We start from the raw sequence: 15,896 nt of genomic DNA, 5'->3' as shown, positions 1-15,896 counted from the left end.
AGCCCCAAAGCCATCCTATGCGCACAGCACCCCATGTCCGGAGGTACACTGCGCGCTCAGCACTGAACACCCCTGCAGCGCACGCTCTTTTCATAACCACGTATACAGCCAGGTGCATGCCCAGCTGCTGTGGTGGTCCTGACATTGTATCAAGGTGTTTTTGTCATTGCTGCCTCTGATTTTTTTATTTTTAAACATGCAGTTATAACAATGTATAACCAAATACCTCATTACTATAACCCACGCTGACTGCATCAGGTATTTTTTTCCTTCATCACAATTTCTGGTACAGTTATGTCTCGTTTACCTGTGTGTTTGTTGGAATGGAATAATTTAAATGACAAATTTCAAAAGAAGAACTGGAAAACAGTTCAAAACAAAGCTATTCAGAATTGTTCTCGCTCTCACTTGCACTGATAAAAAATACAAACAGATTGAAAAAAAAAAAAAACCAACCAAAAAAACCCACCAAAAACAACTGAGAATGCTGAGAACAATGCTGAGAAAAACTAACAAATGATTGTTCTAATTACTTGCCCTGTCTAGATCTACAAATGGAAATTAGGTAGACACCTCTATTCTAAAGATAACTTGTGCTCTCTGTTTTATGACACCTCATTAATGTTCACTGAAGTTCAGAGGTAGCTTTAGGTTTTGCCATTGACCAGTCACTGATGTACACAACTGTCCCAGTCGCAAGGACTCTGTCCAGTACTTGCATTTCAAAGGCAGCTCAAGGAGAGCTGCCAGCTAGAGCACTCAGCTCTGCTGTGATGAAGGGCATTTGGAGAAGTCTAATCCAAAGCACACCGTTTTACATACTTTGTGGCTTCTTGCTGCAGAATGCCCCCTTTCTGATCCACGCTGGCATGAGTTGCTGTCCATTTTGACCTGCTCCATCAGAAAAATATCCCCAAGTATAATTCACATCCCAAAGCAACAACAGGAGCAAACCCCCATTGCCAGTACCTGCCAGCAAATAAGGAAGAAAAGAAACTCCTTAACTTCCAAACCAGATCAAAATAAAAGACAACAGAAAGACTTATTTATCTAGATAGACAAAAAAATACTTAAGTCGTAGAGCTGTAATTATAGTATGAACAAATAGTAACAGCATTATATCCAGTAAATCTGCTCCCTATTGGTTTTAAGGACTTGCAACTGTTTACTCTGTGTTTAAAATGAATTTTAATTCCAACTTCCATCATTAACCCTGCGGAGCTGAGACAGCCAATGCCCCGAGTCTCCCCTTGTGATTTGTTGCTGTAATCATTACACGCCTCACTGAGCTGTATCTTTTTATCCCATTGGAGGGCATCAGTTGACAATTAGAACATTCAGTAATTTCAGTAATGCTGCTGCAGGAGATAACACAATTTGGATCTGCAGTCCCAGAATGAATGTATAGAGATGAACTCTGAGATCTTTTAATATATGATCTATTTAAATTAAGCATACTTCATAAAGAATCTTTTGGAGACAGGAAACACGGGCTTTTCTTGTTCTTAAACCATAAATCACTCTCAGGTATGGGCTTTCTTAGGTCTCAACAGTTACCAGAATTTCTATAGCTGTGCATTTGCCCTTTTATTTTTCTTCCTCCTTTCTTTTTTCCCCTCTTTTCTTTTCTCTGTGATAGTCAAGTCAGGGTTTGGTTTTAAAAGCTTGACAGCTTCACATAAAGAAACATTAGCACCAGTAAAACATCAGGCCTTTTGCAACAACGTATTTGAAAAGCCTGATTCCTCTGCTATTTTTTAGATACATAACAGAAATTTACAAATATATATATTTTTTTCCTATCCAAAAAGGAAGCTTCAATGCACGTGGCTGAAATAAAAGTAGTTTAAGAAGAAACAATTTGTAGCTAGCACACAGCAAGGTGCAAACCGAGCACATTGTAGAACCACAATATAGAGGCAGGACAATATGAATATATATTTTACCCATCAGACAGAAAGGACAGGTAAGAAAGAATTCCCCCCCCCCCATTTGAATGAGCAGTTTATATTTCCAAATCTGAGGAGTTTCATTGTTTGAATTCTCACAATAAGCAGATGCATCCTATTTTGAGGAATGGAGGAGTGCATGAGCTTAAGGCAAAGCAATCAGCTGTTACACATGCCTTTCTTTCCAGTATTCAGTATTGGAGATTATACGAGAAAACTAAGGATCAGTTTTAGGGAAAATGCACTTCCCCTTGATCAAATGACGTGATTCAAACTGCGCACATTTGTTCCCAAACTGAAGTTCAGATTAATGTTACACATTATTCAGATCTATTCAAGTAATAAATTCCTGTCCTCTACTTTGGCCCTTCAGAACTTCTCTCCAAGTGTTCATTTACCAAATGCTCTTGGCTTTTTGCTGGCATTTTGATATCTGCTCTAGGAGACAACCACAGGAACAAGCAGAACTGCAGCCATGTCAGTGGGTGTTAGCCATTTAGAGTTAGAACAAGAAACAAAAACCTAGCCATGCTATTTTTAAGTTTTTTTTTGTTGTTGTTGCTGTTTTTTTTTAAAGCTTATGCACAGCAGATTAAGAGCAGCACTGCTCTGAACAATTAATTGAGTATAATATCTCCCTACAACTTTAATGTAGATTTAATGTTGTAAGAGTTTCAAGGAAATGTCTGGGAAGGGGTAGTGCTCTGGGATTTCTGATGGCCACATTCTCTACAGAACAGGTAAGAGGGCTGACTGCGTTACTCTCTGGCCACAATGAGAGAACATCAACCTGAGACTTCACTCCTCAGCTTTTATCTACAAAACGACTTATTTCTTCAGAGATTAATAATCTCTTTTAGTAGAAGTCCAGGCTAAATAAACTGAAGGTAAGGCAGCAAAAATTATGAATAATTCGACATATCCAAGCTTATGCTGTTCATATCATAGAGAAAAGCCTGAAGTTAGAGATGTATTTCTAGTGATCACTTCACAGAAAATTGTATACAAAGGCATTAGGGATCTGCAGACTGCAAAATGACCAACATATCTTTTTAGGGTGTAGAAGAATACAGAATTCTCCTCTTCAGTATCTAAAATAGATCCACAACTCAGCTTGTGTATTGGGGTCAATTAGTTCTGAGTTATTTCAGACATTAATGTATCCATTGTTTGCCAAAGGCGGACTATGGAAAGTCCTGTGGCAGTTTGCAGCCTGGCCCCTGAAAACAGACAATAGACATTTTTAAAGTAATTGGGAACGAAAAGTTTTTCTTTGCAGTAGTTTCTTTACAAGAAAGATGAAATGTGAAGCCTTGTAAGAGTGTGTAATCAATGAATATACAGATGTTATAATTAAGAAATATACAGGAAAGTTAGCCTAAACAGGTCATCACACTAAAGAGGAATGGATGGAAAATTTACTCTTGTAAATTTTTCTCAAGTAAGACTTGCTGAGAAGACTCCAAGAGGAGCTATCTCCAAAAGAGATCCTCCCCCACTGGTAGTCAGCTCTGAAATGGGGTCTAGGAGAGGTGCAGCCAGGCTCCATCCCTTCCGATAGCACAGGAGAATTGCCTTCACCTGTGCTCCCAGGGCTGACTCATTGCTCACCTCAGGTGGTCAATCAGAGGTTCAGGCCGTGATTCAGCAGTGTCCATACAAAGAGTAAGATTCAGACACTTTTGAAAAACATCTTATTGGTCTTATTTACCCAAACAGATTTGTATGAGGAATTACTGAATGATAAGTAACACAACACAGAGACACCCCAGAAACTAAAGACAATTAAAAAAAAAGAAGTCTGCATACAAGCACATCTAATTGAATGAATATTAACCAATTATTTCTGCAAGAGCTATAAACTTAGACCATTTCTTTATTATTTGATAATTTGATTCTCATAAGAAAAGAGCACACAAAGCATCATTTGGCAACACTTCGACTCACTGTCGGCAAATAGAGGCTTTTCTTACTCTGAGGTGAAAGGAAATAACCCCCTCAAAATTATAGCATCAAATGGCTGCTATACAGTTTCAGACATCCATATTAGGTCTTAGAATTTCTTAAAGAAAAGCAATAGTAAACCTTAATGTGTTCATGTGTTTAATAAAATATGGTTACTGTATATTCTCTTCAGCCTATCCCAGAACTGCATGTTAGCCATATTTGGTTTTCATTAGTTGACTTTACTGAACGTGATTACACTCAGTCCAATTCTCCCTCCCAACATAACTTAGGATTTCATACAACACAATTCTTACTATTTTTAAAAATAAGCTGTAAATACAGTAACAGTTGGTGAGGAGCCTCAAACTGCAGCAGCATGGCTGAAATCAGAGTATTTTTTAATCACATAAAAGCAGAAGAATTGCTCTATCTGTGCAGCTAAATGAATACCTTTTAATAGGCATGCCAGTCAATTCAGACTTTCAAAAAACACTTGGCTTATTGTCTGTTTCTTTCAGCACTGTAACATGGTTCACTTAGACTTCACCATATGGACACCAACTGATTTGAGGTAATACATATGGCAGACATCCCACATAGATGCCTGCATTAAAAATGGCAGAAGATATTAGCACAAAATGTAAACCATCTTGAGTTTATACATCCGATCTATTATTGAGATACTCAACTAAAAAGGGCATTTGCTGCTCAAGAGCATATCTGAATCATTTAAAAGTCTTAATGCCAGCCCAAGAAAAATGAGCATATCTATAAAGTAGGAGGAACAGTCTCCAGATTTTAAAAGCATGGATATGAATTCATATAGAACTTAAGCAAATGGTTCTATTTTACAAAAAATCTCTAAATTAAAAAAAAAAAAAAAAGCAAGAGGAGATGAGTGATGCAGACACAAAAACTAGTAATTCAGAAATCACTGCCTCAAAAAGCTTGATTATTTCCTTTCAATTTAAGTGAGAAAAGTACCCTATCCCACTTTTCTCTGCAAAGCAGCTGACATACTTATCCCTTATCTACTTCTGCAAACCAAACTTCTGTTCCTTCTACAGCCTATCTGTAGCCAGAGAAATAGTTGAATTATTGGTGGTAAATTTACTCAAGAAATTCAATCTTGTAATTTCTTTACACAGACCAAAGCTGCTAGGAATGTGAATTCAACTTCCTCAGTTGAGCATGAATTGTACATAGCAGTCACATCTATCATCTCTGCTGTAGTGCATGCTATCTCAGTCCGTAACTTTTACAACTGTTAACAATAATTAATACAAAACTGGCAAAAGCCACAATCTTATCAGTCATGTACAATTTCTGATCAGTTTTACAACTGACATTTATACATTGTTATATGTTTATCTCCAAATCTGAACAAGACAAAGAGTTGGATAAAATTTTTCAGTTGAAGTACTCTTAACAGCTGTTTTGTTCAGGTCAAATCCATAAAACCACAACATTTTTCAGCAAGTTGTGTTTTCATTTTTAGGTGGCATTTCTGTCACTGAAAACAGTAGCAGGATCCCCATCATCATACTGAAAGACTTACTTTCCCCCCATTCAAGTCTAATGCAGCGGACCTCCAACTACTTCTATGTACCAAGTATGAATGCATCCACAAGGTAGAGAACAAAGCAGCTTTTACAGGCATAAGTTTGAAAGTAATATGACTATAGAAATCCTAGGGCTTGATATTAATGATAGTAAAAATCATTGAAATTTAGAAGAAAAACACTAAACAATATATTGTAATGTATCTGTTGGAGGATCAAAATCATTGACTGGAAAACCATAGAATTTCCTGACAAATTTTCCTCAGAATCTTAACTTTCTTCACCTACTTCATCACTGCTATTTGGACTGTTAGTAGTCTTGATGTTGCTGCTTCCATGACCTTTTTCTTCATCTTCATTGTTGCCAATGGCAAATTTCTGTGATCCTTCTGCCATAAAAATATATAAAATCATTCTTTGCTGCACTACATTTTACATCAAAGAAGTTTAAAGAAAACAAGTAAGGCAGTTAATTTAACCTATTTTCAATCAAATCATTAAATACCAATTAATCCTTTCTAGTGAGTGAAGAGAGCTCTGCAATGATTGTATGGTAGGCAGCAGAGTTAAAACTATGAAGGTTGCTTGTATCCTGAGATGTGGATGTGATGTGACCACTTTGCACTTGGAATCGGCCTAACAAAGCTCTAAAGCCAGCACAGCTGGTCACCAGAATATCACTCGTTTATGGGCAGATGCTCAGATGAATTAGGCCACTGTTTCAGCTTCTTTATTGTTTCTGTTTCCTGTAGCTACATAATAGCAAGGGAATGGGAAAAGATTCCTCCCTCTTTACACTGCTCCAGGTGTCCGTATATCCTAACGTATGTCTGTATATCCTAACAGGACTAAGAAGTCCTGATAATTAATAAATTCTTTAAGCTAAACTTAGCACAGAAGGAATGAAATACACACATAAACCAGGTTTGGGATTATCCAAAGATGTCTTAAAGTAATTATTTCCCCTTCACTGTAGTATGTTAAAGAATTCTGAGGGACCTCTTTGAGCTTAAAATCTTTCAGCCTAATATTCATTCCATGACAAATATGGCAAACACTTTGACATAATTCAATTGCCTTGATCACAGGTAATAAGGCATAATCAGATGTCTCTTTGTGAATCTACTGAGTTCCTCTACTAATTGTTACATTCTCTGCTGGAAGTTTCCTGCTGAAATGCGAAGTGTATTTTCAAGTGTTCCTCTTCCACTTCAGTGTAAGGTGATTCAGATTACTTTATGGTCTTAATGCTTTGGACCAAGTTAGCTGGCATCATACTGACAGAGATAATAGGAGCTCATCTGGCCCATTTCACCTGTTCTGAGTTTCTAAATTCACAAGATTTGCCTTTTCCGCCCTCTACCCCCCACTCCTTTAATGTACTGTGAAATTAATACTTGTGATTAAACATCAACAACTAGAAAATGTTTACTACAGTTTTTTTTTAAATTATTTTTTAGCCCAAGGCAGCCTATTTATTATACAAACTACGCAGATTTAATATAAATATATTCTTAACTACTGACTTTTAAAACATAAAATCAGGTTCCTATTAGTACAATAATTCACCATGTTTAATCATTAAAGGCAAAAATGTCTCTATAATAAAATACTGCAGCTATGATTCTCAAACTTACTCATCAACAACTGTATTTCAAGAAGAGGAAGAAGCTGCTTGGCTCTGGTGTTTTCTTGTTCACAGATCAGAACTGAAATTTGACAGCATAAATACATTACCAACATGCCTATGACGACACAGGCAAACAGAAAAGTGGCAATAAGGCTGTCATTTGTGGTTCATAAAAGAGCAATTGTAGCAATGAAAAATTGTACATATGCACAAATCAAAACTGGATATTCATAACTTGAAGAATGTCAAGCCTACTGTTGCAGCCAGTGCTGCTGAGTAGCACTGACATTTTGGTTAAGGGATTACAATGAAAAAAAAAATGATTTCTCAGTCAATGGCATTGGTAATTTCAGATGAAACTTTAATTCTAGCATTAAAATGGAAGCAGACAAATGGCATACAAGACCAATAAGATCATAAATTAATGTAATTATAAGAACAAATGGAAAATTCAGTCATAAAGTTAAATCTGAGAGAAACCCCATACCGGTAAGAGGCAAAAAAACTTGAGCATTGTTTTACATACCATATGCACACAGAAACCGTGAAGTAAGCGAAACCAATCTAATTAAAAATTTTTACCTGAAAGAATGTTGCTTGCTACCTTCCTGCTTCCTACACAGCAAAATAATTTTTACCTCATTTTAACAGGCCTTTTCCTACCATCCAAGCTTTACAAGGAATATGATGAACAATGAATTTTCGATTTGCAATCAATTCCAAGGCAGCTCAGATCAAAGGTAGGTTTGCTGACAAATAATAACTCCAAATTTTAGGGCATTTATTTCTGTAGACATGTCCAACAGACAAAACTCAGCCCATTTTCACTGACTGCCCGCAATGCTGCTGTTCTCCCTTCCGCCTGTGCTCACCTTGTGCAATGGCAGATTGCAGCCACCTCATCTGCACCACCAGGCTCTTCGGCAAATATACTCTGTAACAGGAAGTCATGCCAGGACAGAAAATGACTAATCCCCTTCTCTTCCTGCTAAACCTGCAACTCAAAGCTCTGGGCAGGAACTGGGGAAGAGAGCTGCAGCAGCCACTGTGCCAAGATTTCTTGCTCAGCAACACTATCAGTCACCTCCTGCTGACTGACCTGCTGCTGATCAACCATCCGAAGTGCTGGACTGCTTCAACAGTTCAGAGGATTTAAGAGGATTTTTGGCCTGGGGCTGCATCATGGCCAAAAAGGTTATGAACTGAACTCCAGACCCAAGAAAAAAAATTCTTTTGTGCGCTTATTTTTCACTTGATATCCGTGCACACACATTTATACAAAGAAAGCTATGCTCTCTCTACATAGCAAGCACCTCTCTGGGTCCAACAGCTTCTGTTCTCAGCACACAGTAAATGGTGGCAGCAGTGGAAATCATTTGTTGGCCCTGCACCTCTCAGCAGTTCCACTGCCACCCTTGAACTTCCAGCACACAGATATTTGCCCTTCCTTTTCAGTGGTTCTTTGAGATTGACACTGAAAACACTCAAGTAACTGAAAGTGCTCAGTGTGTACATGCAGAAACTATGTTAAAACATATGGAATGCTTATTTCTACTTTTTGAACCATTTGGGGCAATTTCTCACTGGAGGTCTTAAAAATAAATTAGCATTACCAACAAATCACCTTCAGTGTGATCCAATCACACTGTACTTACATAGTGTTAAAAAGAGTTCTCCAAGAAGTAAAGCAAGATAGCAAATTCAAATGTCAATATTGGTGCTACAGCTACAAAATTTGAAGAGAAAGATGAATACCAGGTAAATACAAGTTCAAACCAGTAACTTTAAATTACAAGTACAATGGAATAGGGAGATGGCAGAAATACATTTATTTAAAAGGGGTTTAATAACTACCTCTGAATTTCTGTGCCCTGGTGCCCACTCCATAAAGCCAGAAGTGTTTGCTGCTCCTGAATAGCACACATGAACACTCAGATGAGAATTATCTCCAGTTAAAGGTCTCTACACTTATCTATCCATGCTTATCAAAAGGATTAATACTAAAAAACATAAAAAACAACAATTCACAGAACATGAAAATGCTGAGGTTTCTATATACAGCTTACACAATAGTCATATTTTTTATTTATTTGATCTTAATAACAGCAGTGCCAAGTGAAGGACAGATTTAAAAAGTTCATCTACGTATTCCCAGTCTCTCAAAATTAATTGGGTGACAAACGATTACATTAGAGAGTTCTAATTGCTTAAAAATGCATGTAATAGATCAGCTGCAAAACCCAAGACTTCTTATTCCAGCACTGCTTGAACTGATTCAGCAGCCACTTCTGAAAAGCCAGCACAGAGCAGCAGCTTCACGTTGGGTTCACCTGATGCAAATTTTTTTCTCAATTCTAGGACTTCCTTAACGTGAAGATGGATGGTGATCTGTTTTCAAGTTGCATTTCACATGTGCACTACCAAAACACTCAGCCCCACGCTCACTTAGATTTTCCTGGTTAAGTAATGACCATATTAAAAGAAATGCTATGTTAAAAGATAAATATAACCAATAATGTATCTTCTGGCCTGCAGAAAGGTGATTTAAAAATTTTGCCTGTTTACAGACTCAAACAGTGATTCTAAAAAGTGCTAATTTTCCACTTATCATTTAGTATTACTCAATTCCTTAGGCAACAGAAAAAAATCTGTAATTTCAATACAAATGCAGAGAAAGACACAAACGAAACCTTTGGCATTATTTCATTATCTTTGTGGATATTGAGAGCAGTATAGTTTAGCTCATCATTCAAAAGAATATCTAAATGAGAAAAGAAACAAATCTATTGCCGGAAGGGTGGTGTGTATTTCAGTCCTGGAGTAAGCAGCTGTTCATGCTATTGATCTCTGTTGTTTTTAAACAATTGTGCCAAATAGGAAATTAAAGCAAGCAGGCAAACAAACAAAAAAAATCCAGCGTAAATATATTTAACACAAAACTGCCAGAATTTGTCCAAATAGATATACAACATCAAAACAAATTATTGCTGTTCTTTTTTTTTTTTTTTAAATTTTATATATTGGCTCCACGCGTTTTACCCAGTGACAGCTACTGATTTATTGATATCAGTGCCTAACTCAGAAAAACAAAACAAAACAACAACTAAGCAAACAAAACGACACAAAGGAAGCCATCCAGGGTCTCCTGGTGCCCCCTCCAAGCTCTGGAGGTGGGCTTGCCCCCTGCCCCTTCAGCAGAACTCCTCTGCACAGTGATGCATGTGCTCTCACCCCACCCCATTAAGCACACAACCGCAGCACATGCTGTGTCCTCATGAGATTGCTGAGACTTAAACGTGTGCTTAAACGGGTTTCTCTGTGGATTTCTTAGGAAGCAAACCACATGAATGCCGCTGCTATGCTCTCTAACATTTATGAGGTGCTAGAATTTGTAATTATTGTTTCTGGTGGCCTTGATTTTCCAGCATTAGCAAACCACCAGCACAGGCTGATTACGTAGCATCAGTGGATCATCACAATATGGCAATACAGAACAAATGTAAAGTGATTTTAAAAATGTGCAATGTATCAGGCTGGATGATGGTCGATGAGTGGACAGTGGGGCCATTGTGCAGTCTGGAGATGTACAGCAGAGAAACTCCCAGAAATTATCATGAGTTTGAAATGAAAAAGATTGATTGCACTTTCACAAATACTTAACCTAAGTAACACCTCCAGTAGCTACAAATAAACCCAAATTTTTCCTCAACTCCAACAACAGCATCAATTACGTAACTCCATAAAATTAAAATGTAACATTTGAATGTAAAGCTTAGAAATTCACACACACGCAAAAAAAAAAAAAAAAAAAAGCTTAAATTTTGACATATCACAACACTGATGCCAAGCGCAACCCTACTTAACCTGCTCTGCCCTTCAGAATGTGCACTTTTTATTATAATTCTAATTTGGTCCACTGGGTGGATTGCTCCTCTTTTATCCACTAGACTTGATCAAATCAGTGCAATACAAGAACTGCTGATGCATGAAATGACAGGTCAACGTAACCTTGTCATGGAGTAATGTCCCTGCCAATCGCAGTAAACAAATAAAAGAGTTCATTTTATGCTCTGGGTTTTAGGCATAAATTTAAAAAAAAAAAAAAAAAAGAGCAGGTACATTTTTACTTCAAATATTATGTATTGCTGCATACTTCTATATGAAAAACTAATTTAAATAATTTATTAACACAATAACAGAGGAAAAATACAAATAAATGGTGGTTTTAGTGGACATTAAAATATCCCCTTCATCCACCACTGGACATTCCCAGATTGGTGTATCTGATTTCTTCTTATGGTCTTCGTACAAAAAAGGCTTTGCAATGACTTTAGGCATTGAGATGTGCTTTTGTTTTCTTTCCTTGTCCATTGCAGATGTCTCTAGAATAAGCTGTTGTAAATACCAAGTACTGCACTTTTAGCATTATCTTTACATGCAGCAGATTTGGTTTTGCAGATTGTACTTTTTCATTTTGAATTAGTTATCACAACGAAGTTAGTATTAGATTGCTAAAGATCCCACCTATTTAAAACCAGACTTGTCTTTGAGATGATTAACAACTATATGAGAACTCTGAAAAACTATTATAAAGGCAGTCAAAAACAGAACTAGCACACCAGCAGTCGCAGACTAAAACACCATCCCTTAAAAGCTTTCAGAATAAGCTACAAGTATATATGTTTGTGTGAACATATACACAAGTTTCTACATACCAAGGATGGGAAACACAACTGACTATGATGGCATTGCACAGTTCTGAGTGTATAAATTCATGCTGATTCTACACAGCAACTTCTTAAAAATTATAATGCTATTTCATTCCTGCTCTCCCTTCTTTCAGAAAATTAACACTGTTTTGTTCAGCTCATTCATTAACATTACATTTAGGAAAAAAGTTAGTCCAAAAGATATTCAAGGCAAGAGTCATGTTGCCCCTGTCTCTCAAAGAAACTGTTTTGTATTGTTAGGATCAATGAATGGAAACAAACTCAGATGCTTATTTTATATTAAATAAAAGTTTAAAATATGCATGTAATACACAGCTGCATAGTTTTACACAAAAATTTAGTGAAAAATAATCTGTCTGAAATATATTTTTTATGTTTATACATTTAATAGGGAAAAGAGTTGTTGGAAATAGGTGTTGAAAAGATTTCATTTTTCATTTAGGAGACAGGAGGGAACACACACATTCTGCTGATAGATATCTCAAGTAGGGAACTCCTGTCAGAGCCATTTTTCAGAAAGTGGACATGTCACTATGCTACCTACACAGTGAAGTCCAGAGACAGATCTGTGATACAATGCCATAATTCGTTTTTATCAGGGTCTGTCTGGCCACATTAAAGACAAGATAGATTAATATTTAACTGAAAACAAAACCTGAAAATTCAAACAAAAATCATAGACAGTAAAATATGCCACTTACGTTCTTACAATTATTTTAACAGCAAATACACATGCCCCTCTTTTAAGAAAAGACTTGGAAATTAGAAAGATTTACTTAAAAAAAAAAAGCCTAGAATATTACCTGTAGTCACAGATATCTCATAAGAAAATACAGTTCTGGTATGTGAAGAACTGGAAAACACCAACAAACCAAAATATCTTTAAAGAAGCTTGGGTGAGCATATCCACTACACCATCTATTTGAGTCATATGAAGGCACCTATGAATAAAACCAACTGGTTTCCTTTAACATTAGGCTGAAAGATCCTGTGACAGTACCCACAGGCCAAAAAATCATATTAATATTCATCAAAACTATCTGTAGCTTAGCTGGATCAAAAATAAAGGCATTATTTAGCCAGTATAAAGGATATATAAATTTCCCTGTAGCAAACAGAACAGAAACACAGTAAGGAAAGCAGAATCCCTCAACATGCGGTAGCTGTGCATCCCTGAAAGCAGCAGCCTCATGTCTTTCTGTTCTCCTTCCCAACACTGGCATTTGTAAGTGCTTTGCCTGATCGCTCTCTCATTTTGAAGCGGCCCAAGCAAGCCATATTTTAGCTGCTGGGCTCTGGCCTTCCCTCACAGAAGGCATACAGCTGTCAGGGAAGTGCAGTGTTTCATGTTGGAATTTCAGGGAAGGACCAGACCCTGCTCCTTTAAAAGTCAGAGGAAAGTTTTTCCATTGGCTTAATTAGGAGCAGGAGGAGGTCCAGAGAAGCAAATTTCTTCAACAGTATGCATCATTCAGTGGAATAAAGTGTCAGGCAGGAAAACAGACAGGTAGGAATGAATACCAGAACTACCATTTGAGGAAGCGGCTGAAACTCAGACTATCTCACTAACATCCCAGATGCGTTCCTACTTAATCTTCTGACAACAGATGAGAAACGTCACTGTGCTGTGCGGAGCACAGTGTGATGTCTGTCCCTCTGCCTGTGGGTTGCTCCACGCGCTACAAAACCTCCCCTGCAACAGGCACCTCCAGCAGCATGAGCAAGCGCCCAGCCTGGTGTTGTGAAGTTGAACACTTCTTCAGTGTCCAAGCCCAGAGTTGGCAGGCTGGCAGCAGCACCCACTGCATGCTAGCCCTGCTTTCTACCTGCTTCCCTGCTCTGCACCTCACACCACCCAGGCTTCCTCAGCTCTCCAAGGCCTGCGAGTCTGTAGCAGCTCACAAGCAGGAATGAGCTGCTCAGGCAGAAGGGGGGACTGAGATAAGAGAGCAGCAATTGGTTTAGCTGTTTCCAGTAGCTGATTCCAGATTCTGAATGCTGAGATACGTTTCTTGTGACAGAAACCCTTCAACTGAAGTGCACAGGAAGCTCACCATTTCTTACACATTGCACTGGATGTGTGTATATATAAATGGAATCATAAAAATGTGCTAGGAACGCTATACTGAGAGAAATGAAGTATCAGAAGGGCTGTCTCTGTCCAACATTAACATCTCAGCCATTCTCATCTTTTTGTGTGTTGTAATAAAGGGACAAGATAAAAGTCAGGACTATCTGCCTGTCAAATCACATTTTATCCTTTTAAATTAAATCACCCTTCATGTTATACAAGCATATAAAAAGGTTCTGAAAGCTGTAAACCCATATAATTAACTACTTTAACTCCAAAGTTTCCTAGTAACAGCAACAAAGCTTCTTACCGTGCGTGCCACGCGATGGGCTGTGGTGACACCACAGAGGTGCTGGGGTGTGTGAGGGTCTGCTGCTGGGCTGAGAGGCTGGTTGAGCCTGATGCTCCGTGGCAGCACCAGACAAGGAGCCATAGGGCAGGCTGTGGGGTTGAAGGGGAGCTGCTGTTTCTGGAGACATGTGGTAAGCTCATGCAGCTGCAAAGGGCCTGGAGAAGGGGGAAAGCATCATTGTGCACTCTTCCCCAGTGTTAAGGGGCACCCAGTAAGAACTGAAATAGATACAAACCTGTCCAAGAGGGCATATACTACTAAAGTTATTATATAAATAACTACCAAAAATTTGCTGTGAACCCAAAAAGCATAAGGGCATTCATAACAGGATGAGACAAATCCATGAAGGATCAGCATGCCCACGACTATTAAACACAACAAGCTCCATCCAATTCCAGCTCAGGAAGCTCCTGAAGCACACACAGTTCCCCAGAGCAGAGTAGCTATGCCAAGAGGAATGAATGCTTTTTATATGCCTTGCTTTTAATCCTCTTTTTTTAAGCATCTGTTGCTGCTAAGTGGACTCCTAGATCCAACAGGCTTTGGTCTAGCTCATGATACCAACGTACCTCCATTACGTTCACCATTTTCCCTGAGAAAACCATTTGAAGCACCACAGTTCCTGGCTGCCAAAGGAACCTGCACTTCTATAGTCCTTTCCTTCCCTTTCCTTCCCTTTCCTTCCCTCTCCCCCCCCCCAAAAAAAAACAAAACCGGCATGACTTAAACTATCTTAAACAAGTACTACTAGGATAGCATTAGTAATAATACCTGAGAGGATTCTGTGGAGTGGGTAAAATACCCTGCCCCTAGGGGTATGGGTCAGAGTCCTGCTTAGGAGACTCAAAAGTTGTATCCTAGTGGTGGAGTGGTTAATAAGAACCTAACCACTAGGAGCTTAATTGTACTGCTCCGTTGCCACAGGCCACAAAAGCTAATGGGGATTAGCTGTGAAGTCAATGTGCCACCTGTCTTTGGGTGGGTCTTAGGGCTTAGTTCCTTTCTGTGAACCTCTTCAGCTGAGCTGTTGCTTATGGCAGTTTAGTTTAAAGTGATTTCCTAATGACTTATTTTAAATGAAAGTATATTGGATTGTGCAAAAATGTGAGAAGAGTGTGATTTTACACATTAGGATTTTTGGAACTCAGAATCTTAAAATCCTTGGTATTAGAGATCATTACTGTAGCCCTAGATGCATCTCACACTAACAAGCCTTAGTGTTACATTCACAGTACTAGGTTAGGATTAATAGACGATTGGTGTTGATTGGCAATTTAAAAGAAGTGTTGTATCTTTTGAAAAATAAGTGCTTCTTTTTGTCAGCCTATCTGATACAGACAAATCTTTTCTTTTTCAAAATTCTGATACTGGATTGTAACTGGTGTATAGGAAACTTTTATACACAGAAAAGCAGAACAGAGAGTAGGATGGCCACTTAGTTTGCTCCTGACTGTGTAAAACTTCACGGCTTAACCAAAGAGAAGGACAGCTCCTGCAGGCAAAAAATCAGATGAGACTATTTTATCCTTTTGATTTACCTTTCTGAATAAATGATGATAGATAAAAGTGATACCACTCCATAAAAAAGTGCTGTGGAATCAGCAGCAAGTCAAGAGGTTTGGTTGCTTTGATTAGGGTTTTTCATGTGGCATTGA

This window comes from Lagopus leucura, unplaced genomic scaffold (genome assembly GCF_019238085.1).
Source record: "Lagopus leucura isolate 7727_CA_CO unplaced genomic scaffold, USGS_WTPT01 Super-Scaffold_100012, whole genome shotgun sequence".
In the NCBI taxonomy this organism is placed as follows: Eukaryota; Metazoa; Chordata; class Aves; order Galliformes; family Phasianidae; genus Lagopus; species Lagopus leucura.
The sequence above is the reverse complement of the archived record's forward strand: the minus strand, read 5'-3'. Positions refer to the sequence as shown.